The sequence below is a fragment of the Anolis sagrei genome, chromosome X (assembly GCF_037176765.1).
Source record: "Anolis sagrei isolate rAnoSag1 chromosome X, rAnoSag1.mat, whole genome shotgun sequence".
Lineage (NCBI taxonomy): Eukaryota > Metazoa > Chordata > Lepidosauria > Squamata > Dactyloidae > Anolis > Anolis sagrei.
In genome coordinates this window covers 35,489,283-35,516,704 of record NC_090034.1, presented here as the reverse complement: position 1 = coordinate 35,516,704, position 27,422 = coordinate 35,489,283, and the positions used below count along the sequence as shown (strand labels likewise).

General features: G+C 40.2%; 1 protein-coding gene across 14 annotated transcripts in view; it reads left to right on the top strand.

The window, feature by feature from the left end:
- The first annotated feature begins 247 nt into the window (after nucleotides 1-247).
- Nucleotides 248-27,422, top strand: part of ARVCF (ARVCF delta catenin family member) — a 537,576-nt gene continuing 510,401 nt past the window's right edge. For 8 of the 14 annotated variants that reach the window (XM_060785846.2, XM_060785853.2, XM_060785852.2 and 5 more), the window contains exons 1-2: nucleotides 248-555; nucleotides 21,808-21,865. The gene's annotated coding sequence lies outside the window, so the exon portion shown is untranslated. The remainder of the gene's footprint in view (nucleotides 556-21,807; nucleotides 21,866-27,422) is intronic. The other 6 variants (XM_060785841.2, XM_060785850.2, XM_067473177.1 and 3 more) reach the window with 2 other exon arrangements.

Genomic DNA, 27,422 nt, shown 5'->3' with positions numbered 1-27,422 from the left:
CAGGGGACTTTGTGACCCACACAGTCAATTCATTTTGTGGTTGCTGGGGGGGATTATTATTATTCCGAAGGAAAGTAGTCAGTTACATATTTTTCCCTTAAGTAGGAACTTTCTGGGGTTGGGCATCCGTAATATTCTCCAAATGGGCAAAAAAGTCATTGGGTCTGAGAATCAGGAGGTGGGAAATCCATCATGACACCCATGCGCCTTCACAGACTCAGAGAGAGAGAGAGAGAGAGAGAGAGAGAGCAATTGAGCATGTGTGCTTCTTTCTCTCCCCCTCTGGATGCAGGAGGAATCCTGGGACGCGATTGCTGCCTTTCTGGCTTGTCTCCTATCCCCCTCCCTTTTGGCATCACAAGGAGAGGAGAGAGGAAGGGGGGGGGGGGAGAGGTTGACCCTCTGTTTCCCTGATCAATTGCTGAGTATTTGATTTGAAGGAGTCTCCTCCCCTTTCGACACCCGCCTCCTTTGCGATCGTGTGAAAGCCAGCCAGGCAGCAGGGAAGATAATCTATTCAGCTGAAGGCAGAGAAGAAGACAAGGAGGAGAGATGGTGAGCGGATTTGATTTGGGTCATGGGGTGGGGGGGCAGTGGGGGGAGAGGAATGAATGGGCCTGTGGGCTGTGTGCTTGGCTTGCTGCGAGGCGGACATTCCTCCTCCCCACCCTGCACAAGCTGGACCAGGCTGCTTTGTGTTTTTGGCTCAGAGAACTGCAGCTTCGGCTTCCCTCTCTGTTTTATTTTTCATGGCAGTGGGCTTGGAATCATCCCTGGCGGAGGATCATCATGTGCGGTTCTGGGCTCGTTGTTTCAAATGCGGCTGGATCACTAGGAGAAAGGCGTTTCTTTCTTTAAAAAAAAAAAAGATCCGCATATGCCAAGGGCTCAACAACCAGGCATTGTGCCCTGTGGGAAACCCTGCAATGCTCTGGGTTCCTGTCCTGGTTTGTCATGGAGGGAAGCTGGAGCCTTTCTCTCCCTCCCTCTCTCTCTTTGGGTTGCATTGTGCATGCCCAAGACCCAGCCATTCATTAAAGCCCCATTTCCTTGGTGGATGGTGGTTCTTCTCTCCCCTCAGCCTTCAGCTTTCTTATCCTCGGAAAGTGGCTTTTCTTCAACTTCTCTGATGCTTGCAGGGTTGAGGACAGTTGTAAAGAACTTGCGGGAACTCTTTGGGGGAGGGGGGGGGGGAGCAAGCTGCAACCCATCACCACAGTGTGGCTGAGTTTGCTGGAACCAAGGGAAACTCCTACTTACCTGCTTGTAAGATAGGCACAAGGAATGAGCTGGCAAGGGCTTCCTAAGGTTGCACCTCTCCTGCCTGCTTTCCTGAGAAAGACCCCCCACTGAGTGTAGTAGGGTTTACTTCTGAATAGGAGTATGTAAGGCAGGCAATATTGCAGTGGGTCTCACCCCATGCTGCAGAACCTTTCCTTGCTTTTTATTCTCCCTGGGGCTCATTGTGCTTTCTCCAGGGACCACTTGGATATTTCAGAACAGGAAATACTTGCAGATGAATGTGTATTTTCTTTTGCAGAGTGAGGACAAGGTTTATTTTGGTCCTGCTATTAAAAAGAGAGTCCTTCTCCTGGTGACAGCATATTGACGCGTGCTGATGGTATCAGCCCTGGGGTGGCATGCTGCAGTCTTGTTTAAGTGGGGCTTGGCAGTTTAAGCTCCTAGAGAGATTGGATGTGATCTAAGTTACAAAATTGTAGAAGAAGCCTGACTGTGTAGGAACTGGGCACTGATTTTTATACCACACTTCAGGAGTACGCAAATTGGGGGAGAGGATAGCTTTGGCATTAAGCTGCTTTCTCAGCATGCAATGTCTTTTGGAAACAGCACCCAAGGTTTAGCATGTTTTTGGCAAACTGGAAATGCTGGCTAATGCTGGAGAGCACTGTGAAAGAACAGCTGTTAGTCTCCATCTCTTTCATCAGATGTCCTTGTAATGTAGGAAATGGTTATATGATGTGCCCCGTTAAGCAAATGGTGCTGTAAGTTTTTCCTTGAAGAAACCAACTTGGTAACTCTTAAGAACACAGGCAAGTTAATTGTACTTCCAAGTCTTACTGCTGTAGAATTTCTGATCCGAGTCTTACTTATATGGTAGTTTTCAAGTGGTAGGTGCCACTTGCTTCTGCAGTCCAAAAAGTGAGGTTGAATCCATAAAAGTGCATGCTAAAATAAAAAAAAAAACCACTGGTACAATTCTTTTTTCCCTCCCCTCCCTTCCTCCATTTTATTTTTAACATATATGCTGTATTTTTTTCCAACCTTAATTCTGATCTAGCCATTGCTGCCACCATAAGTTACTGTAGCCCATCTTGACCCAGGTTGAAAGTTATGTATGCATCTTGGTTTTCACCTGGTTATTTAAAATTGCCTGCCAAAGGTTTTAAAAATGCAGTTTGTATGGAAGGAGTGGCACAAAGTTAGCAAAATGCAGCGCTGGTAACTCCCATTCTTTCTCCCACCTCTTTCTCTGCCGTGTCTTTCTGGCAGCACCAAATTCTTCTGTCACAACTGTAGTTAACAAATCACTCGCAATCTTACCTTGGAGATTGTCTATTTGTAAACTCATCATAGTTGTAGAAATCTAAATCGGTGCATCTTGTTTTTCTTTAGTGCAATTTGCTAAATCTCCATAAATGTCTCTCTGGAGGGTAGGTCTGCCTAGGCTCTGAAAACAAAAAATCTATCAGAAAACTTGTTAGAGCTGTTGTAACATCAGATCTATAATTTGTTGCTTTTAATATTTGATTGTATCAATATAAACCACTCACATAAACTATTAAGGAATTCCTTCTAGTTGCTAAAAGGAGGGGGGAAATGCTTACATGTTTCTTCTCCTCACATAATAAGATCACACTTGGGTTGTAAGAAACATTTATTTCTACTGGAAGCAATGATTGTTTCTGTCCCCTGATTTTCTTTTTACCTGAAGCTCAAGGATTCTCTGTGCCAGAAATGCAAAGGCTCAGGAATGGAGATTGGAAGGCAAAATGGTCCCTTGGATAGTAGCCCATCTGTCCCTTGGAAAGACTCTCCAAAGAGCCTGAGATGAACCTCTTTTGTTCTTCACAAGCATCACCTTATGCATCACACTCCCATTTTTACCTCCCCACTGCTTGACATGGTCCAAAGCAATTAGTATCTTTAAAAATGTTCAAAGTAATCAGATCTTCATTATATGATATTCTTGAGAACAGGAACTGAAAGTAGGATGTGATTTTGCACTTCTTTGTAACTTTGACCATAGAAAGAGACTAGACTGACATGAGTTTCCAACAGAACTGGAAAGCCGCCATTAGCCATGGCTTTCTGTGGCCAGAAAGTGCTTTTACTTAAGGCTAGCTCCATTGCTAAGTGCCCAGAAGTTGCTAACTTGCAAAAAAATCTTTCACCTGCTTTTTTTCTTCATCAGTAAAAAAAAAAGCAGACAACTATAGTTTTGCATACCAAAAGCACAGGAGGCTGGTGGCGGAGGCATGGGGTGTTGCTTTGCTTTGTTGATCCAGTTAATTTGCCATCTTTAGCATATCAGTGGGTTCTACTGGTCTTGCAGAGGCACTATCCTCCCCTCACTTCACTCCATCTACATCTGTACTGACTATGGAGGCAGGCTTCATTTCTTGTGACTAGTATGAAAGCTGAGCAAACTAGCAAAGAAGGGATGCAAATTGTCAGTGGTGACCTGGTGAGTGGTTAAATATAAACTTCTCTCGCTCTGGTGGAAACTCTTTGTGTGTGTGTGTGTGTGTGTGTATGGCAATTATGGTTTGCTCTTCCCTTGAACTGCCTACAAACACTACAGCTGTGGGAAATGCTTTACATTTTCTGTTCTGTTCTGTCTCTTATGAGGGTCAAGGAAATCTTTCCTAGCAGTAGCTACCTACCCCCTTTAAAACCTTTTCAGTTTTCAAATCCCTTGATTTCTTCATCTTCATGATTATTATATATCTGTTTGCTGTTCTGTTATGAAGAGTGACACAATCAGGTTGGCAAAAGGCAAGTTGCTAGAGCAAGCAAGGATTTAATGACAGGGCTACAGACTATAAAATGAAGAAATTAAGCTTTTTGGTTGGCATTTTGCTGCAAATCTGTGGTGATTCAGGTTCAGCAGAATAAAGATCTGCAGAATCTGTATAGGTATTAAGGTACAACCCAAAACCAAATTGGAAAGAGGTTCCAGCCTGATCTTGTTCTGTTCCTTAAACCACATCCCGATCAATAAAAACCTTGGATTGGTGATTTCCAGGGTATTTTCTGACAGCATGGCAATTCCTCTGACTTTCAGGGAATAAAAAGGCAAAGGGAAATGGGGAAATACTTTTCCAAGTGCTCGATAGATGGTTTTTATTTTTTTATTTTGAAACAGGACAAGTGTTTCACAATAAAAACCATCTGCAGAGCACCCCTTTCCCGTGCTCTCTAGTATTTGCCTCTTCGGGGAATAAAAATGTCCTACATCCACATGGTTGTTTGTGGATTCAGGATGAAGGACTTTTTAAAGGATCCAGGGACCCAGAAACAGAAAGCATTTGTTCATGTTTGGTGGGAAATGGGATTTGAGTATCGGACACACCTCCTTTTCTGCAAAAAATGGAGCCAATATGACTTGTTTACTCTGAATATTACTGCCACTGTGACTGCTTACCTCAGTTTCAAATTCTTCAGACAAATTTGGCATGTCATTTGAATACTGCAGTGGTCTTGCAAGCCTATTTCCCACATGTTTTATTTGTGTCAAACATATGTTAAGCCGACTTCCTGGCAGGTCTAACCTGATGAAAAAAAATCTCTTATTTTGTCCACTATGGGTATATGGTTCAACTTGTATTGCCACCACGCTGTCACCAAGCTTGTATTTCCATTGTGCCCCAGGGGGCCAGCCTAGGCAAATGTCTCCCTTCGAAGTGTAGAATGCCATTGCATGGCAGCATCGGCACACATTCGGCTATATATTTCTTGATTTACTTGGCATATACTATTGGAATGGGCATTTACCTCTTAATTCAGTCAGTTGTACAGCAGTGGTTAGATCAATCCTTGGTGTGTGTGTAGCACAATTAGTGGTGTCCAACAAACAGCCAGTTTATCAGTGATGCTATGTACCACTTTGGTGGTGCAGTGGATTAAACCGCTGAGCTGCTGCACTTGCTGACTGAAAGGCCACCAGTTCGAATCTAGGAAGCAGGGTGAGCTCCCACTGTTTGCCCCAGCTTCTGCCAATCTAGCAGTTAAAAAACATGCAAATGTGAGTATATCAATAGGTACCGCTTCGGCAGGAAACTAACGGTGCTCCATGCAGTCATGCTGGCCACATGACCTTGGAGGTGTCTATGGACAACACTGGCTCTTTGGCTTAGAAATGGAGATGAGCACCACACCCCAGAGTCAGACATGACTGGACTTAATGTCAGGGGAAAACCTTTACCTTTACTATGTACCACTTTAGTTTTTCTTTTCTCAAACCGCAAGGGCAGAATTGTCCAAACTCTGTGCTGCAACATATTGCATATGTGTCAGTTGCAGTATGTTGGTGTGCTATACAGATGTAGCACGAAACCTCTGATTCTATGTGAAATAAGCAATACATCACAGTTTAAAAAAAATGCAACTGGAAGGTTTTCATGAGATATGTTGTGTTCCCATACATTTTGTTACTACAATTTATGTAAGTGTCAATATTCTTGTAAAGGATGGGTTTAATCTTTGGTTTGCTAGTAAAACTGAATTACTTTGTTGTGAAATGATGCAGGTCTAAAAAGGTGTGTCACCAACATGAAATTTTTGGAAAACCCTGCTCTAGTAGCTTGTGTGAGAGCACAAACTCTCTTCATGCTCATTGTTTATATCCCACTTTGTGTCTCATATACGTAAAAAAGTGGGATGTAAATCAGAGAAATGAATAATTGTAGCTTGGAAGTGGTGGCATCCTGAGACTGGACACCTCAGTTTGTTCAATGCTGTAGGCATTCATCAGTTTATCCTTCAGTTCAGCAAGTGGCATGGATTTTGGAAAGGTCCTCTTATTCCATGCCTGAATGCATGCCATCTCTATTTGTTTCATGCATTATATGTGAAAAGGTTGCTGTCTGTGAAAAGTAGTTCAAAGGTTTGTGACCTTGCTAAGCATTCCTTGCATTCTTTCTTGGTCTTGGACATTACTGAATGATGTTTCTAGATTCACAGTGAACTCAGACATTTGCTTCAAATCCTTCTATCTCTACTTTCTTCCATGAAATCAGTACAGTGCAACTGCTCGCAGGACTGGTGCACATGGCTTCATCCACCCCTGTCCTCTCTGCGAATTGTTTAAGTCCTGAAGGTATTGTATAGTATGCTTCCATCAGAAGTTACCGTAGAATCAACCTGGACCAAAACTCAGTGGCATTGTTTAAAACCCTTCAGGTGACAGTGCCACAAAATTTTCTCCTTGTAGGTCTACTTCTCTGTGGGTTCCGATTTAGCCAGATGAAGGTTAAGGTAATATAGTTTCAAACAGTGCAATGTTGAACAGTTTTTAAAAGTTCAGAACATGTTAGGAACAGTATAGCTGTACAACCTTTTCACATTAGGAATAGGACTGGAGAGTCTGTCTGTGTGTCTTTTTTCCTGCAGTCTCAAGACCATAGGAATGGAGGAAGCAGCCTGATATTAGATCCTTCTAACTCAGTGGATCCTTCTAGTCCAGCAAAGACTTTCCTGATCTTTTTACATTGGAAGTACTAGGGACTGAACCTAGACATTTCTGCATGCAAAGAGCAACTTTAACATGCTTTGCATATTAACCCAATATTTCCTTTCATTTGTTTCTAGACCACCTAAAGCAGGGCCGAGCAATTGTAGCCTTCTGGATGTCACTTGACAGCATCTTTCATCTTCTTAGACAAGGCTTGGGGATACTGAGATGTCCTGAAACACCTGAAATGACACCCCCTGTGTCAAGTAAATAGGCATAATATACAGTATCCTTCTCAAACCTGGTACACCTGCTGTGGACATTGTTTTTCCGTTTGTTTCTGAGCTTGGCTTTCTCTCCCACATGTGGGTTTAGCAAGTAGAACTACAGGCTCAATATGCTCAGTATCGATTTATCCCTCCCCCTAAATCCCCTGATGGATATTCTAAAGGATTTTTCTTTATCCAAGAGTTGCCAAATGAATGTCCACTGGATCATGATTTTCTTGGTCAAGAACGAGAGTTGTGCATAATTTACTCCTCTTTCTTCTCTTTGTATATTAAATTATAATATCCTCTTGCAGTCACACCTGGAAACCCCAGTTTAATCTCTGCATATTAACTTGGATATCAAACAGGATCCAATCCTGGCATCTTGTCCTGCTTTATAGTAATTTGGAAATTCTGGAAGTATTGAATTCTAGTTTGATAGAAACAAAACAGAGTGTGCTACCCAAATCTTGGTCTTTATTGAATACCCTCAGGAAAATATGGCATTCCTTTTTAGTTGCAATCTTTAAGAATGCTATGAATCCCCCCTTTTGAATTAATTTTAATTCATGTGCATTGTTATTGGCTGTTGAGTTAATCATTTTTTGTTGCTCTTTCAATATATTTTGTTCTAGACTGGCTCATTTATATATTAAGTTACTATTTAGTGACCTTTAAAAGTCTTTTTATTTTATATTTTGAAGTTCTGTTGTAATATTTATTTATTTATTTATTTATTTATTGCGCTTGTAGACCACAATTCTCAGCCCAAGGGCGACTCATAATATAATATTATATTTTTCTGTGGTTTGCTGCCTTGAATGGAGTTGGTGCAGAAAGGTTGGCTCATAAACGTTTCTTATCAAATATAAAGAAATTAAAAATTAAACTGAGGATTATGTCTCCACTGGGCTTGACAGCCATCAGTATAAGAAGCAACTGACTATGAAAGCTGGTTGTCAGCCTGGTTATTTCTACAGCAGCAATGTCTAAGTCTAGATTGGCAAATGTTTGCCTTGGTAGAGTGGGGCCTATAGTTGGTAACACAGCTTTAATGCTTTTAACTCAGCATTCATCTGCCTTTTAGATGAAATTACACAGCAGGGATGGATTGACACCTGCCTGATATTGTTCCCAAGCAAATGGTACTGAGAGGAATTTGGCTTCTATTACTAGGGGTAACAAACCGCTAATGTGGCTTGTAGCCATTAGTAACTCTTTTCTCAATTATCCCTTTCTAAAGCTGTCCAACTAGGTGGCCATTGGGACAGTCTGTGTTACAGTTTAACTATACTTCCTTTTGTTTCGCCAGTTTTAAAATGTTTGAACTTTGATTAAATAACTCAAAACCCATTTTGTTGTTCATTCGTTCAGTCGTCTCCGACTCTTCGTGACCTCATGGACCAGCCCACGCCAGAGCTCCCTGTCGGCCGTCACCACCCCCAGCTCCTTCAAGGTCAGTCCAGTCACTTCAAGGATGCCATCCATCCATCTTGCCCTTGGTCGGCCCCTCATCCTTTTACCTTCCACTTTCCCCAGCATAATTGTCTTCTCTAGACTTTGCTGTCTCCTCATGATGTGGCCAAAGTACTTCAACTTTGTCTCTAGTATCCTTCCCTCCAATGAGCAGTCGGGCTTTTTTTCCCTGGAGGATGGACTGGTTGGATCTTCTCGCAGTCCAAGGCACTCTCAGCACTTTCCTCAAACGCCACATCTCAAAAGCATCTATCTTCCTTCGCTCAGCCTTCCCTAAGGTCCAGCTCTCACATCCGTAGGTTACTACAGGGAATACCATGGCTTTGACTAGGCAGATCAAAACCCATTTTAACTACAGTTAAAATATATAACAACGAAACAATAAAAATCCCAATATATTATTGAATTGCAAAACGCCATTATAACTCAAGTACATACTTTTATTGGGCCAGCTTCCCGTAGCTGGTGTAGCCACCACTGAGAGATGCTGCTCATAATCTTCCTCCATGCTTTGTACAGAAGCAATCATTAAAGTGGGATGTCTGTAGATGACCTGAAGACTCAGGTGGGTAGATCAGAAAAGGGCAATCAAAATGAGCAATGGAATGGAGCATAAGTTACAACGTTTGGACTGTTTAATTGAACCGGATAGGATTGCATTCTCTGTGAACTCTCAGGCTGGCAGCTTGGCCATATTTCTGGTCTCGTTTTGAAGCCTAGATGCCCAAGTCTCAGTGGTGGCCAGGAGTGCTCACACAACTAAAATTGTTGAGCTGACTGTCCCTATTCCTTGAGATGTCAGTTGTGTCCATGTTGATATATGCCTTGATCACATCCTATTTGGCCATGGTGGTCCACACTCTTGTTACATCACACTCTACATGGGGTTGCCTTTAAAGACTGTTCGGAAGCTTCAAATGGTCCAACGAGCAACAGCCAGATTGCTATCTGGGGTGGCGTACAGGAAGCACACAAATTCCCTGTTATGTCAGCTCCACTGGCTGCCAGTTTGCTATTGAGCACAATTCAAAGTGCTGGCTTTAGCCTATAAAGCCCTAAACGGTTCTGGCCCAGCTTACCTGTCCGAATGTATCTCCCTCTATGAACCATTGAACCATCTTGGAGGTTAAGATCTTCTGGGGAGGCCCTGCTCTCCGTCGCACCTGTGTCGCAAGTGCGGTTGGTGGAACGAAAGACAGGGCCTTAACAGTGGTAGCTCTTCAGCTCTGGAACTCTCTCCCCAGTGAGATTAGATCAGCACCCTCCCTTCTGGCCTTCAGAAACAAAACAAAGATGTGGTTGTGGGACCAAGCTTTTGACCAGTAACGCAATGCAAAGAATAATCAGGAAATATGTGCTTTGACAGTTGGAATGGCCATGGTGTATGATTTTTGGATCATGTGATTTTAATATTTATATAAGGATGTTTTTAATGTTTTGTCTTAGTGTTTACATGCTGTATATGCCTATGTTTAATGGTTTTAATGACTTTAATTTATAGTTATATGCCAGTGTTTAGTTATTGTGATTTTATTTTATTATCTGTATGTTGGTATTGAATTCTTGCCATTAATTGTTGTAAACCCCTTGAGTCCCCCCAGGGGTGAGAAAGGTGGTATTTAAATATATTGAATAAATAAATAGATAAATAGTTGGATTTCACTTAACATGATTCACATCGGGCTGCCTTGGAAATTATTTAGCAACTTCAGTGGGTCCAGAATTTTTAACTTCTTTTTAATTGTCTTAATATTTTTTTAACTTCTGAGTTGTCTGCCTTGGATCCTGTGCTACCAGCACAAAGCCCCATCCGAAGTAGCCCTGTGTCATTTGATGGGCTCCAGTGGACTCTGTCTTGGCAGCATGCCGGCAGCATGCAGAGACAGGGAAAACCACCCATCTGATGAGGTCCTTATTGTATATCAGGATGGGGAATACAGCATGTAGATATTCTAACAACAACAATGATCAGAAAGGACAGGAATGAAACTGGAGATTTTCTGATTTTTCCAATCTGTCTAAATGAGCTTTCAATTAGTCTGGATGCAACCAGAATCAATGTATTTGTCAATACTTTCTGTATTTAATGTTTCTCTTTCCTTGCTCTCTTAATCATACAGGCGTAGTATATGGGACTGTGAATTCTGGGTAGCACTCTATGCATGTGATGAAGTGGGTTGCAGTTCACAAAGGCACATGCTGCAAAAATGGTTTGTCTGTACTCTGCCAGGGGATTATTGTTCCTGTTCCTAGCAAATGGCTTGTGTGCATTTGTTCATCTCATTTGGGATGGGATTGTGTGCCCAGTTACCTCTGTACCTCTGGGAAGGATCTCTTACTTTGGTGGGCATTTGTACAGTGTGTGCTTGTTAGCCTCTGCTTCAGTCCTCGAATGTAGAGATAAACCAACCACTGGGCTGAATTCCAGTGCGGTTCTTAGTGCAAGAAACTGACAAGGCGGGCTTAGAAGGATTTCAGGATTGCTCTTACTTGAGATCTTTTATTGGTTCTTGTGCATTTCTTACTCAGATTTGGCAATTTATCTTTGCAATTATGGGATTTTGAAAGAAAATCTCCTTAGAAGGAAAGTTGAGTTTATAGTAGTTAAGGATCTGTTTCAGTCGGCCCTCTCCTACCACAGATTCTGCCATCCACATCTAGAATTCTTAAAAAAAAATCTCATTTTTTTAAACTTTTGCTATTTTATATAAGGGACACCAAGTTTCTACACCATTGTATATAATGGGTCTTGAGCACTGATGGATTTGGAATCCATTGTGGTAGTAGCAGGTGGGTTTCTAGAACCAGGCTCCATCAGATACCAAGGGATCACTGCACTAGTATGCAAGTCCTATTTAGATCTAATGTAAAGAATGGTGGTAGTTTGGTGGAGGGGCAGATGTCTGGCACACAGTTGACCCTGACTTGGTTTTTGTCATTTCCATGTAAGGCTGGGAAGGATCCCTCTGCTTGAAACCATAGACCAGGGGTCCCCAATTTATTTAAGTAGAGTTCATGGTCCCTCAGATTGTTGGATGGCTGGACTGAAAGGTTGAAAGAAACACAAACAAATTCCAACGTACTGTATTTTGGAGAGGTATCCATAACCCTCTCCAGACTCTCCAAAGCCTTTTGGAAGTGTGACCTTTTGGACATTAATTGGCATTCATTACCATTTGGAATAATCATAACCCTTTTGTAAAGTATGGTGTTCCTGAGAAGAGCTAAAAACTTGTTTGAGTGAATCTCTTCTTTAGTGGTATCTATCCACTAGTGCTCATGTAAGGCAATTTAGGTTTCTCATTTATTAGACTGTTATACCTGGTCTATCTCTTTGAACTGATAGGAACAAAGATGATAATGATGCTGATAATATTGTATTATCAAATATATTGTTATTTTAAATGTGTTACTGTAATTGTGAACTATGATATTTTACTGATTGTATGTGTTTTTATGGTTGGAAACCGGGCTGAGTCCCTCAATGAGGTGAGAAGGTCGGTATAGAAAACGTTGAAATAAATAAATAAATAAATAATAACTTTATTCTTATATCCCGCCACCATCTCCCTGAAGGGACTCAAAGCAGCTTACAAACAGCATAAAAAAATACATAAAAATGAAGCACAATATAAAATACAATAAAATAAAACATATACACATATAAAAGCATTATGCCAATGCACAAAATTAATAGCAGATCTTCAGAAGTGTTACTTCAGTTGCCCCAAAACATCTACCTTTGATATCCTGGAATGCACAGAAAGCAACCATCTAGATTTTCCTTTAGTAGTGTCCTTAGGTCCAATTCTTGAACAGGCAGAATTGACCAGAACAGAAAACTTAACTGGAGAATTTTTGGGAGAAAGAAGGTTGAAGTGGTCAATTGAACTAAGTCGTTCTATAAAAGAGAAATTACACAGTAACTATTTGATGAGCATACACCAACAACTCTGTGATAAGTCAATAAACCATCTAGATCAGTGGTTCTCCACCTTCCTAATGCCGCGACCCCTTAGTAGAGGTCCTCATGTGGTGGTGACCCCCAACCATAACGTTTATTTTCATTGCTACTTCATAACTGTAATTTTGCTACAGTAATGAATTGTAATGTAAATATCTGATATGCAGGATGTATATTCAGTCACTGTACCAAATTTGGCACAAATACTCAATACGCCCAAATTTGAATACTGGTAGGGTTGGGGGTGATTGATTTTGTCATTTTGGTAATGGTGGAGTTGCTGGGATTTATAGTTCACCTAAAATCAGAGAGCCTTCTGAACTCCACCAATGATGGAATTGAATCAAACTTGGCACACAGAATTCCCATGACCAAGAGAAAACACTGGGAAGGTCTGGTAGACATTGTCCTTGAATTTTTGGAGTTGTAGTTCACCTACATCCAGAGAACACTGTAGACTCAAGCAATGATGGATCTGGATCAAATTTGGCACAAATACTCAATATGCCCAAATGTGAACACTGGCAGAGTTTGGAGAAAATAGACCTTGCCATTTGGAAGTTGTAATTGCTGGGATTTATAGTTCACCCACAATGAAATAGTATTCTGAACCCCACCAACGATAGAATTGGACCAAACTTTCCACACAGAGCCCCCATGACCAACAGAAAATACTAAATTTTCTGATGGTCTTTGGCGTCCCCTCTGACACCCCCTCGCGACCCCCCCAGGGGTCCCGACCCCCAGGTTGAGAAACACTGATCTAGATCTCTATCAACAAACCATAAACAAGCTTAGACCATGCACAGCAACTTCTGCATATTAAAACTTTCAGTCCACAGTGTATGACTGGTTTGACAAAGAATGCAAAGAATGACATTAAGTCTAGTCAAGTCCAACTCAGGGTTGGTGCTCATCTCCATTTCTAAGCCGAAGAGCCAGCATTGTCTGAAGACGCCTCCAATGTTATGTGGCTGGCATGATTGCATGGAGCGCCATTACCTTTCCGCTGAAGCGGTAACTATTGATCTACTCACATTTGCATGTTTTCGAACTGCTAGGTTGGCAGAAGCTGGGGCTAGCAACGGGAGCTCACCCCATCCTGCGAATTCAAACCACCAACCTTCTAGTCAGCAAGTTCTGCAGCTTAGCAGCTTAACCCGCTGTGCCACTGTGGCCCCAATATGTTACAATTACACAAAAATTTACAAATGGTTTAATGAGTTATCAAGTTTTACTAACCATCTTGAGCCAGAAACAAATCTTTAAAAAAACAACTCTGCAAATGGAGACTCTCTCATTAGTCCTTATGTTGTAGGGTCACCATCTTGCCAATGACTGAGACTAGGGGCTGTTTATGCATTGGGAAAGGCATAATAGAATAATAATAATAATAATAATAATAATAATAATAATCTTTATTTATACCCCGCTATCATCTCCCAAGGGACTCGGTGTGGCTTACATGAGGCCGAGCCCACAATACATCAATAATAAAGCAATAACAACAAATAATACAAAACAATAAAATAAAATTCTTAACAAAAACAAGCAATAAACATTAACAGGAACACAACGACATTTAAAACCTATGGCTGGGGCAAATGTAATAATTAAAATTTAAAGATAATGCTGAGCATGAACAGATGAAATATGAACTAGGATAGAGTTTTCAGAGAGAGATGGGGCATGCAGACATTCCTAGATCCATTGTAAAGTGCATTTAGAGGACATATTGCTGGGAGTTTCCTTATTCTGGGAAGGCACACTGGAACAATCACGTTTTCAGGCTCCTCCTAAAGACTGCCAAAGTTGGGGGCATGCCTGATGTCCTTGGGGAGTGAGTTCCAGAGTCGAGGGGCCACCACCGAGAAAGCCCTCTCCTTCATCCCCACCAATCGCGCCTGCGATGGAGGTGGGAGTGTGAGCAGGGCCTCTCCAGATGATCAAAGGGGTTGTGTGGGTTTCGTACACAGAAATGTGGTCATGCAGGTAGGAGGGTCCCAAACCATTCAGGGCTTTGTAGGTAAGGACCTGCACCTTGACTTAGGACCAGAAAATGAAAGGCAGCCAGTGGAGCTCCTTAAACAGAAGGGTTGACCGCTCCCTGTAAGGAGCACCAGTTAACAACCTGCCCGCCCCCCGTTGAACCAAATGAAATTTCTGGGCCATTTTCAAGGGCAGGCCCATGTAGAGTGCATTACAGTAATCCAATCTGGAATTACTAAGGCATGGACCACCCTGGCCAGATCCACCTTCATGAGTTACGGTTGCAGTTGGCGCACGAGTCTTAATTGTGCAAAGGCCCTCCCGGCCACCGCCGACGCCTGAGCCTCAAGTGTAAGTGATGAGTCCAGGAGGACGCCCATACTGCGGACCTGTGACTTCAGGGGGAGTAACCCCGTCCAACACAGGTTGCCACTCTATACCCCGATCCGGTTTACAATCGACCAGGAGGACCTCTGTCTTGTCGGGATTAATCTTCAAGCATGTTCCTCCTCATCCAGACAGCCACAGCAGCCAGACACTCATCCAGCACCTGAGGGGCTTCCTTGGAATTGGGTGGAAAAGAGTAGTAGAGTTGCGTGTCATCTGCATAGAGATGGCACCCAACTCCAAAACTCTGGATGACCTCACCCAGCGGTTTCATGTAGATGTTAAAAAGCATGGGAGATAGAATGGAACCTTGCAGGACCCCACAGGTCAAAGGCCAGGGGTCCGAGCAGGTGTCTCCCAGCTTCACCGTCTGGGAGCGACCCTCCAGGAAGGACCGGAGCCACGACAAAGCCGTGCCCCCAAGGCCCATCCTGGAGAGTCGTCCCAGAAGGATACCATGATCGATGGTATCGAAAGCCACTGAGATGTCCAAGAGAACCAACAGGGTCACACTCCCCCTGTCCAGCTCCCTCCGGAGGTCATCCACCAAGGCGACCAAAGCCGTCTCGGTGTAATAATATAACAACAACAACTTTATTTGCATTCTGCCCTATTTCTCCAGGGGACTGAGGGTGGATTCCAACATACAATGGCAAATGTATTGTCGAAGGCTTTCATGGCCGGAATCACTCAGTTCTTGTGGATTTTTTCGGGCTATATGGCCATGTTCTAGAGGCATTTCTCCTGACGTTTCGCCTGCATCTATGGCAAGCATCCTCAGAGGTCTGCTGGAGCTGGGAAAAAAGGGGTTTATATATCTGTGGAATGGCCAGGGTGAGACAAAAGGCTTTTGTAAGTTGGGCTAGGTGTGAATCTTTTCAACTGACCACCTTGATTAGCATACAATGGGCTGACAGTGCCTGGAGCAAACTCTTCTTGAAAGGTGATTAGATGTCCCTGCCTGTTTTTCTCTCTGCTGTTTTAATTTTAGAATGTTTTAATACTGGTAGCCAGATTTTGTTCATTTTCATGGTTTCTTCCTTTCTGTTGAAATTGTCCACATGTTTGTGGATTTCAATGGCTTCTCTGTGTAGTCTGACATGGTGGTTGTGAGAGTGGTCCAGCATTTTTGTGTTCTCAAATAAAATGCTGTGTCCAGGTTGGTTCATCAGGTGCTCTGCTATGGCTGACTTCTCTGGTTGAAGTAGTCTGCAGTGCCTTTCATGTTCCTGGATTCTTGTTTGGGCGCTGCGTTTGGTGGTCCCTATGTAGACTTGTCCACAGCTGCATGGTATACGGTAGACTCCTGCAGAGGTGAGAGGATCCCTCTTGTCCTTTGCTGAATGTAGCATTTGTTGGATTTTCCTGGTGGGTTTGTAGATTGTTTGTATGTTGTGTTTCCTCATCAGCTTCCCTATGCGATCAGTGGTTCCCTTGATGTATGGCAGGAACACTTTTCCTCTGGGTGGATCTTCATCTTTACTCTTGTGGCTTGTTCTTGGTCTTGCAGCTCTTCTGATGTCTGAGGTGGAGTATCCATTGCCATACAATGGCAAACATTCAATGCCTTCATAAAGCAAACATTATAACCCCAGAAAAACCCCACATATTAAAACAAAATTAAAACCTAACATCAATAAATTAAACCAATCATAATCAAACAAGAATTGAACATAAAACATTCACATTAATTTACAAAAGCCAGCTATCATTCACAAAATTGTGTAGGTTGGTTTTGTAGCCAGAGTGGTTGTATGGCCAGTCATGGTAACTGGGTTAACATAGCCATCATCTTTGGAAACTCTTTGTCCCACCCTTAAGAGTTTCATTCATGGGTGGTTCGTGGTTGCAGTGGGATACCGATTTCGTATCGGATCCATCTTTTTGAAATACCCTGTAGTCTCAGTTCATATAAAGCAGTTTGCTATCTTCATCTAACTACTACACTTGTCTACCATTGAAGTAACAAGTGATAAAACTCTCCAAGTATTCTAATGAGAATTTCCTAAGTATATGCTATTTCTTTATTTCCTTTCTAGCAATATGCATACCTTCCTTTGCTTGAGCATCAAACTAATGACAGTGTTCATGGCTCTTCTCCTCCCTGACTTTATCCTCCCAACAACAATCCTGTGAGGATGTTCTGATTTAGAGCCACTGGTTAGTCTGCAGTTATCTAGTCAGTTTTATGGCTCATCTAGTCAGTTATCTAGTCAGTTTTATGGCAGTTTACTGACTAGTTATCTAGTCAGTTTTATGGCAACTAGAGCTGAATCTCCCAAGTGCCAATTCAGCATAAAGCATGAACTCTTTTTTCTTAAACAAGATTTTCCCATTGTATTCATGGGTGCTGCAGAGGAAAGTGCACCAATGTATCTTTGAGATACTCAGTTCTTGTGGGTTTTTTTCGGGCTATATGGCCATGTTCTAGAGGCATTTCTCTTTGAGATACTTAGACCATTTTTTTGCCCATTCAGTGCTTCCTCAAAGGATTATGCTAGCCACATATAAAAAAGGTTGCTGGAAAGAGTTCTTGCACAACTTTGAAATTTGTACTTATGCATGCAGGAACATTGTTTCTTTTGGAAGAGCCAAGAAATGCTTTGGGACTGCTGAACCAATGATTTTATCTGGGGGAACAAATCTTAATTGTCGTGAAGGAATAAGAGGACGTCCTGGCTTATTTGTGTGCTGGTGCATTCCGTTTGCTTGCTCTCCTGTGCAACAGAAAGGTATAAACCAACCACCAGGCCCGTAGCCAGGATTTTTTTTTTTGGGGGGGGGGGGAGCTGAGTTTGATTCGGGGGGGGGGGGGGCTGAGTCTGAGTGAAAGAGGGTCTACCTTAGCAAACCTTTTGTATCGTTACCCCAATACCCCCATGCATATGGGATATATTGAGCATGGTGATCAGATCATGATATGAATAAACATAACAGTTTAAATAATGTACCAGTAAGGCCTTCTCGCGGACCACCATGAGAATTTCGGGGGGGGGGGTGAAGCCCCCCAAGCCCCTCCCCCCCCCCCCCCCCCGGCTACATGCCTGCCAATCACCAATATGGATGCAGTAGTTACTCTGGTTTCTATACTGAAAATAAGCCAGTTAGGTCCCTCTGTGTAGCTTCTTGGGAGGTGCAACAGGGGAAGGGGGCAGCTGCATTCTTGCTTGGATGGCATGCTCTGCTTGATGGTTTTGCTAGCCATGGGAGCAGTCACGCAGTCTATGCTAGTGCACTTCTGGTAGCTCATAAGTCAGGGTTTCCATGGAGCCCTGGCTCGTTGTGTCATGCACCAATGGCTACGGATTCTGCACTACTGAAGCGCAGTGCCTGCTGGTAATAAATGTGGACAGCCTCTCCAGGAGGAGATTTTTTTTCTTTCTTTGTTACATGCTTATCCCACTTTCCTCTTATCAGCTCAGGGTGATGAACATGTATCTCCTGTTCTCCATGTCTTCTCTCTACAACCCTGTGAGATAAGGCAGGCAGAGAAAGGGACTAAACCAAGGGCAACCAGTGAGGTTTATGGCTCAGCAGGAGACTATAACCTGGATCTTTCAAATCCCTGTCCATGTTACTAAAGTACACTAGTTTTTCACTATGCTTGATGATAGGAGCACTCACCGAAAGGTCTAGAACTGAGGTCTCAAACTTGTGGCCCTTCAGGTGTTTCGAACTATTGCAATCTGTCTAAAATACCTGTAATATGAAGATTTCTTTGGTTTCCTTTAAGTTGTCTCACAGGAAGTCAACAGTTACATTTCTCTATCTCTTATTTGTCAAAGATCATCCTACAGAAATTCCAGGGCAATTTCACCACCAAAATAGGCCAAACCTCAACTGAAATGAATTTAAAAAACCAGTTAGTATATCGGTTAGTATAGTTTTTAATCTATATATTTTTTCCAATGTTGCAAACCACCTTGAATCCTATTAATGGGGAAGAGGCAGGATATAACTAAATATAGTAGTTAATCACAGTAATAACAGTGAATAAATGAAGCCTGATATTCCCAGTATGGTAGCAAAAATTTTGGAAGATGTTTATGGGAGAGTCAAATGTCTGAGTAGCAATCCCCCCAACTATTGTTTTGTTTAAAAGGTATGAACATCTATTTTTAAATTGGACTAATATCAGAAATTAAAGTCATGCAAAGTATTTAATCTAGCTCATGTTTCAACACATACACATGTACGTAGAAATGTGCCTTCGGTGAAATGCATTGCCAGTCTTCTAATTGTAAGTAGCATTAGCCTTTTGAAAGTGAAAAACTCTCCAATTTTCAATACTCCACAACAACAGGTTAGGAGAGCCAAAATGCCTTCTTTGAAAAAAAATGATGGAGAGAAAAGATGAAAATAGTATTGCCTAAAAAAACAGCACTGGGCTTAGTTTGGCAAAATATTCCATGGGTTCTGGTGATTAATTTTGAAGCACCGAGGCTTCTGCATTTATAAAAACACTTGCGCGCTCTCTTTTTCCATGATAAGGGCACAATGAAAGCCCTTTTTTGTATGTCACGCTGGAAGGGGTGAAGTCTGGATATAAAATATATGTTTTCTTATCACTGTCTTGCTTAATCCATCTAAATTTGATGCCCTGTTAAACAAGGAAAACCTAACACCCCCTCTGTTATACCCAGGGAGTTTTTAATAGTCATCAGTTGTTATGGCAGCATAATTTCTGTACACATGACCTGAAAGTGTATCAATGCAATTTCTCTATGGGTTTTTTTAAATTCCTCATTTGAGTAAACCATTACTGTTTCCGTGCAGGTTATGTGCTAGCAAAGCATTCTTCATTCCATTTCATTTCCTTGGAATTTCATTTCATTTCATTTTGCTTCTTTGATGCCTAAGTTGGCTCCATAGAATTAATCTCATTTGAAACAGTGCTAAAATGGCTAATCTAGAATATAATTAGATTATTGTTATGGTGGATGGCCTTAAATACAGCATGATTAGGCAGTAATGTCTGCTAGTATGGGATAAATGAGGTCTTGTCATGCAGGTGAGTGCTTGATTACGGATGATTTTAAAAAGGGGCCTTGAACTTTGTAAATAATTATCTGCTGTGGTTGCAATGAGTGTCAGAGTGGAATTGAGCTTGTCCTAGGGCACATCTACATTGACCATTTAATGCAGTTTATTGCAGTTTGAAGGCAGCTTGACAGCATCACTGAGGAAATTTGTTCTGGCTCACATTTTGCTAGAATGTTACTAATACATAGGCTGAGTGTCCCTTATCCAGAATTCCAAGATTCTCTAGAATCGTCCACATGGGTGACTGAAATAGTGACATGTTCACTTTCTGATGGTTTATGTACACAAGCTTAACTTTGCAAATAACATTATTTAAAATATCACGAATAAAATTACCTTCAGACTATGTGTATGAGGTATATATGAAAAAGAAATGAATATTGTGGTTCGACTTGGATCCTATCTCTAAGATATCTCATTATGTACATAAATGGAAACATAGGTATTAAAAAAAAGCTTTCCCCTTGACATTAAGTCTAGTGGAGTCCGACTCTGGGGGGTATTGCTCATCTCCATTTCTAAGCCTAAGAGCCGGCGTTGTCCGTGGATGCTTCCTAGGTCATGTGGCCAGTATGACTGCATGGAGCACCATTACCTTCCCACTGAAGCGGTATCTATTGATCTACTCATATTTGCATGTTTTTGAACTGCTAGGTTGACAGAAGCTGGGGCTAGCAATGGGAGCTCACCATGTCCCATGGATTCAAACTGCCAACCTTCCAGTCAGCAAGTTCTGCAGCTTAGTGGTTCAACCCACTGTGCCACTGGGGCCCCTTAGGTAAAGGTAAAGCTTTTCCCCTGACATTAAGTCCAGTCGTGTCCGACTCTGGGGGTTGGTGTTCATCACCATTTCTAAGCCGAAGAGCTGGCATTGTCCATAGACACCTCCAAGGTCATGTGGCCAGCATGACTGCATGGAGCGCCGTTACCTTCCCGCCAGAGTGGTACCTATTGATCTACTCACATTTGCATGTTTTTGAGCTGCTAGATTGGCAGAAGCTGGGGCCAACAGCGGAAGCTCACGCTGCTCCCCAGATTAAAACCTGTGACCTTTCGATTAGCAAGTTCAGCAGCTCAGTGATTTAACCCACTATGCCACCAGGGGCTTGGTAGTCCTTAGGTATTCCAAAATCTCCCAAAAGTCCAGAATTCAAAACACTTCTGCTCTCAAGCATTTTGAAGAAGAGGTATTGAACCCGTATGTGTTAAGAATAATTTTGCTGTAGATCAGTGTCATAATTTGAGATCTTTCTGCTGTTTCTCAGTCTCTCCCTTTGGCCGGATGGCTACACTGTGTGTCTTTATTTTAGCAATGTAATAGCAAGATGAATCTTGCCCAAAATGAGAGTGTTCTGCTCCTTGCCGTGCCATGCTAGCACAACTTCTTTGGCCTTTTTTTTCTTCCCCCTTGCAGTCCTCCCATTCTTTAATACAGTGTGACAACACAAGAACTGAGTTATTGACAGCAGCTCAGATTGAGACCATTATAACCATAATCAATATCATGCCTGCAGGAATAATAACCACTACCAGGAATGCTTTTTTGGTATTGATTTCAGAATTCATGTTTCCTTTGGCCACTGACCCCCCTGTTTTATTTTTGATTTGCGCAACACAATGTTTTACTTCCGAAAGAATGACACTTTCCTTAAATACTGAGAAGAAATGATGATATGCCAAGTTTTAAACTGTTCCATTGGGGAAAAAAACCATTCCAGTCTATACGAAAAATGGGGAGAGAAATTGGTTTAGCTTGAATTTTAATACAAAGCTACCCCATTTTACAAAGATCAAAAATAGCTGATGTCTCCAGAGTGTTTGTGGGTGAAGAATGAAGGGTGTTCCATAATCCAGACACCCACAGCCAAGAAACATGCATTTACACAAGGAGACCACTTGTTCTCAGTGCTCGGTTAGGCCTGTTTATTTGCAAAAATGCAACCAATATATTTACGGTCTAAAAACACAATTATTTCTATTTCCAGTTCAAAACAAAATTGGGAAAGAAGGTCTGGAGAAGAACAAATGGACAGTTCTGCCCAGGTAACAAGCTTGTATCTGCTGAAGGAATAGTCTCTATTACCCACTCTATAGATAACCAGAGCATAGCATTTGTGGTACGCCTACTCTATACTGTAGAATTAATCCAGTTTGACTGCCACTGCTCAATGTTATGAAATTAAAGAAGTTGTGGTTTTGATGAGGCAAAAGCACTCTTTGGAAGGAAAGTCTCAAGGCCTTGTAAAACGACATAGCATTGAGCCATGGCAATTAAAGTGATGCCAAACTGCATTAAGTTGACAGTGTAGATGCACCCTTGGACAGGTGTTCCTATGGTTCTTAAAGGTAAATTTCCCATGTATTCTCTGCTAGTATTCTTATGCACATCTATACTTCTGATAAGAGAGCCGTCTTGATGTTGTGGTTTGAGTGTTGGGATTAAGGCTGGCGCTACACTACTAGATAATTCAGATGGTCAAAGTAGATAATTCATATTTTCTGCTTTGAACTGGATTATATGAGTCTACACTGCCATCTAATCCAGTTCAAAGTAAATAATTTGTATTTTATATGGCAGTGTAGATGAGGCCTAAGACTCTGGGTTCAAATCTCCACATGCCACAGAAGCCTTTCTGGGTGACCTTGGGAAAGTCACATTCTCTCTGCCTTACAGGAAAGCAATAACAGAAAGATAAAGAGTTACTGGAACAACCTATTAAGAAAAAAGAAATAGAGGAAGTTATTAAGAAATTAAAAGTAGGGAAAGCTCCAGGCCTGGATGGTCTAGGGACAGAATATTATAAAAGCTTTAGAGAAGTTTTAACCCCAAAATTATTAGAATTGTATAATGGAATAATGAAGGGAGATAAGATACCCGAATCATGGAGGAGATCATTAATAATATTAATACCCAAACCTTATAAAGACTTAACAGATCCAGGGTCATATAGGCTCATATCATTAATTAACCAGGATGCAAAGATATTGTCCGCGATAATAGCCAATAGAATGATTAAATGCATGTATAAGTACATAAAAGAAGATCAGTGCGGGTTTGTAAAAGGAAGACAAATGTCAAATTTGATAGGGAGAGTATTAAATAAAATTCATTGGGCTAAAGAGGGGAAGGAAAAAGCAGGGATATTATCATTAGATATTTTTAAAGCGTTCGATTGTGTGGAATGGGAGACATTAAGGGAAATATTGAATAAATTTGGAATGGGAAATAGAATAAAAGGAGTACTAAAACAATTTTACTCAAGGAACTCAGCAGTGGTTATCTATAAATGACGGAGTGACAAACGAAATAAAAGTGACTAGAGGAACTAGACAAGGGTGCCCTTTGTCTCTGATACTATTTGCTATGGTGATAGAACTGTTTGCTAATAACATAAGGAACGATAAAAATTTAGAAGGGTTAGGAAAAAAGGAGAAACAGAAGGTGAGCTTATTTGCTGACGATACATTGTTATTTATAGAAAATATAGTGGAGAAAATGGATAGAATAAAAGAACATTTGGAGATATTTGGGAAAGCAATGGGTTTACAAGTTAATTGGAATAAGTCAGAAATGATGCTACTTAATTATACAAGAGAAGAAGAAAAAGATTTTATAGAACAGAGTAAAATGGGAATAAGAATTAAGAATAAATTAAAATACTTGGGAGTAATAATAACTAAGGATTTAAAAGAGATAGAGGAAGTAAATGTAGTAACATTAAGGAAAGAAGTTCATAAAAAGTTAATAGAGTACGAAGGTATACGCTTATCCTGGTTCGGAAGAATAGCATTAGTAAAAATGAAAATACTTCCAAAAATAAATTTTATATTTAGGATGCTACCACTTCAAATAACAGAAGAAGAACTAACTAGATGGCAACAAATGATTAATAAGTACTGTAATGGAAGTAAAAGAAATAGACTAAATAAACAGTTATGGTACAGATCGCAAAAGGAGGGTGGCCTAGCGCTACCTCATATAAAAAAATATTATGAAGCAAGTAGATTAAGTTTGGTTATAGAAGGAATGGTTAAAAAAGAGGGAATAGATTGGCTTAGTAATGATTCAGGAAAAGTGGAAGAGGAAACTTGGAATATATTTTTTAAACAGTTTACTAGAAAAGAAATGAGGGAAATTAGAAACCCAATGCTGAGCAATATACTGGAAGTATGGAATAAATATAAGGGGAGGTTAATAAAGGAGGGATCAATTATAACCCTAATAGTGATGGAAAAGAAGTTTCCAAAAAAGGAAGAAAATCTTTAACAAGTTGAAAAGGCAGAAATATGACATAATAGCTCTCCAGGAAACACATATATGTCATAAGCATAAGCATATATCCCATCTAGCTGAGAAAAAATTAGGGAAAATGTATCACTCTTCATTTGAAAAGAAAAAACGAGGAGTAGTATTATATATAAAAGATAATTTGGTATCGGAATTACTATTCAAGGATCAAGAAGGTAGATGCCTCGCAGTTAAAATTCTTATTGGAAACACAAAATTATTGATATGTAATATATATGCACCAAATGGACCTAAGTCACCCTTTGTTGAATTTTTGAAAAACAACCTGGAACAGGCTGAGTATGATGAACTTTTATTGCTTGGAGACTTTAATGGAGTGTTGCAACCTCAATTGGATAAGACGAAAGTAAAGAAAAAGGGGGGAGTAGAAACAAGCACTCTACCCCAAAAATTTTTGGACTTAAAAAAAGAGCTGGACTTGGAAGATATTTGGAGGATAAGAAATGAGGAAAAGAAGGATTATACATTTTATTCTCACAGGCATCAGTCTTGGTCGAGAATTGACATGATATGGATTACAAAAAAATTAATGACAAAAGTGCAGGATGCTCTCATCCTCCCTAGAGATCTATCGGACCATTGCCCAATGGAGTTAATTATATTTCAAAGAGAGGGAGTTAGAAGATGGAGACGGAATGAAAACTTGATAAAAACAGAAGTGGATAGATCTAATTACAGAAGAATAATTCAAAATTACTTGGAAATTAATGATACGAAGCTGACAAATGCACAAATAACATGGGATGCAATGAAAGCAGTCCTGAGAGGACATTTTATTCAACATAACTCCAAAAAGAATAGGGAAAGGAATAAAGAAATTAAAGACTTAACAAATGATATAATGAATATGGAGAAGGAATTAAAAAAGAAGCCTGAGAAGGCACAACTGGAAAAGAAACTGAAGATATTAAAACAAAAGAAGAATCATTTGGAATTGGAATCTCAAGCTAATCAAATTAAATTTTTGAAACAACAAACGTTTGAAAATGCGAATAAACCTGGAAAATGGCTAGCCAGACAAGTGCGAAAAAAACAACAATCTAGACAAATCATGAAGATTAAAGTGGAAAATAAAATCATCTCAACAGATAAATAATGGAGGAGTTCAGGAAATATTACAAACAATTATACTCAAAAGATTGTATAGATAAAGAAGAAATAATGGCCTATATAAATAAATTTAAGTTTCAGAAAGTGGATGAGGAAACAAGGGATCAATTGAATAAAGAGATATCAGAGGAGGAAATTGAGAAGGCAATTCAAAAGATGGACCCAGACAAAGCTCAGGGTCCAGATTGATATACAGCTGGATTTTATAGAAAATTTAAACAAGAATTGATACCTTTATTAAAAAAGGTATTAAATGAAGTGATGACTGAACAGAAAATTCCAGAAACTTGGACGAAGGCAGAAATAGTACTGATTCATAAAGAAGGAACTTGCGAGACGGAGATTAAAAATTACAGACCAATTTCTTTATTGAATACTGATTATAAGATTTTGGCGAACATATTGGCGGAGAGAGTAAAAAATTTCTCAAGAAACTGGATCGAAGAAGACCAAACAGGATTTTTACCAAATAGATTTATGAAGGACAATATAAGGTTGCTATTGAATTTAATAGAATGTTATGAACAGAATCATCAAAAATAATTTGCCATACTAGCCTTGGACGCAGAGAAGGCTTTTGATAACCTAAATTGGGATTTCTTTAAGATATTAATACAAGAACTGGACATGGGAGATAAATTTACTAATGCAATAAAAGCGATATATGATTTACAAAAGGCTAAACTAAGAATAAATGGTCAAACGACGGAAGAGTTTGATATTCTGAAGGGAACTAGACAGGGATGTCCCCTATCCCCACTTATATTTATAATGGCATTAGAACCATTAATGAAGACAATAAGAGAAGACCAAATGATAACAGGGATCCAAAGTTGGTAAATATGAATACAAAATAAGAGCCTTTGCGGACGATGTACTTGGGATAATGGAAGAACCAAGTAAAAATATATTAAGATGGATGCAGAAGATAAAAGAGTTTGGGTCAGTTGCAGGATTTAAAATCAATATGTCAAAAACAAAGTTATTAACGAAAAATGTAGAAAAGAGAAAACAAGATATGATTAAAGAGCAAACAGGTCTGGAAATAGTCAAGAAATTTAAATATGTAGGAGTATGGATCACGACAAAAAAATGGACAATTACTAAAGAATAACTATGAAGAAGTCTGGAAAAAAAATACAAAAGGACTTACAAAAGTGGATACATCTGAAGTTGTCACTTTTAGGCCGTATATCTTTGATTAAGATGAATGTATTACCGAAATTGATGTTCCTTTTTCAAAACCTCCCGATAATTAGAAGCCAAACACTTTTTATAAAATGGAAAAAAGAAATATTGAAATTTATATGGGCTGGAGGAAGACCAAGAATAAAGTATGATAATTTGATTGATAAGAAGAATAGAGGGGGTCTGGGCCTCCCAGATTTTAAAGCATACCATGACGCATGTGCGTTGATATGGATAAAGGATTGGATATTGTTGAACAAAGAAGACTTCTTAAATATAGAAGGAAATTACTTAAGAGTAGGATGGCATGCTTATTTATGGTACGAAAGGGAAAAGAAAGAAAAGAGTTTTGGTAACCACTTTGTGAGAGCATCCCTATTAAGAGTATGGCAAAAATATAAAAGACATCTTTATTCTAAAACACCTTTATGAGTCTCTCCTATGGAGGCAAATCAGCGAAGACTTTTAGGATGGAGAAAATTGCCAACCTACAAAGATTTGTTAAATAAAGATACAAACAATGTTAAGACTTATGAGGAATTAAAACAAAAAAATTCTAATATTACTTGGTTACATTATATGCAAATTAAAGAATATTACAATCAAGATAGAAAATTGGCTTCTCTTGGGAGGAAACAGCATGGGATAAAATTTTAAAATTAGAAAAGAAAGTGATATCGAATATTTATAACATATTACTTACCTGGCTGACTGAAAAATAACAGGTTAAAAACTGTATGATAAAGTGGGCTCAAAATTTAAGAAGACCAATTCAAATGAGGGAGTGGGAACAGATGTGGAACAAAAAATTAAAATATACATACGCAATGGATTTAAAAGAAAATTGGATAAAAATGTTCCACAGATGGTACACCACACCGAAACAATTGGCTAAAATGTATAAAACAGTTTCTGATAAGTGTTGGAAATGCCTGGAACAGGTTGGCTCCTTCTACCATATGTGGTGGACTTGCAAAGAAGCAGTAAAGTTTT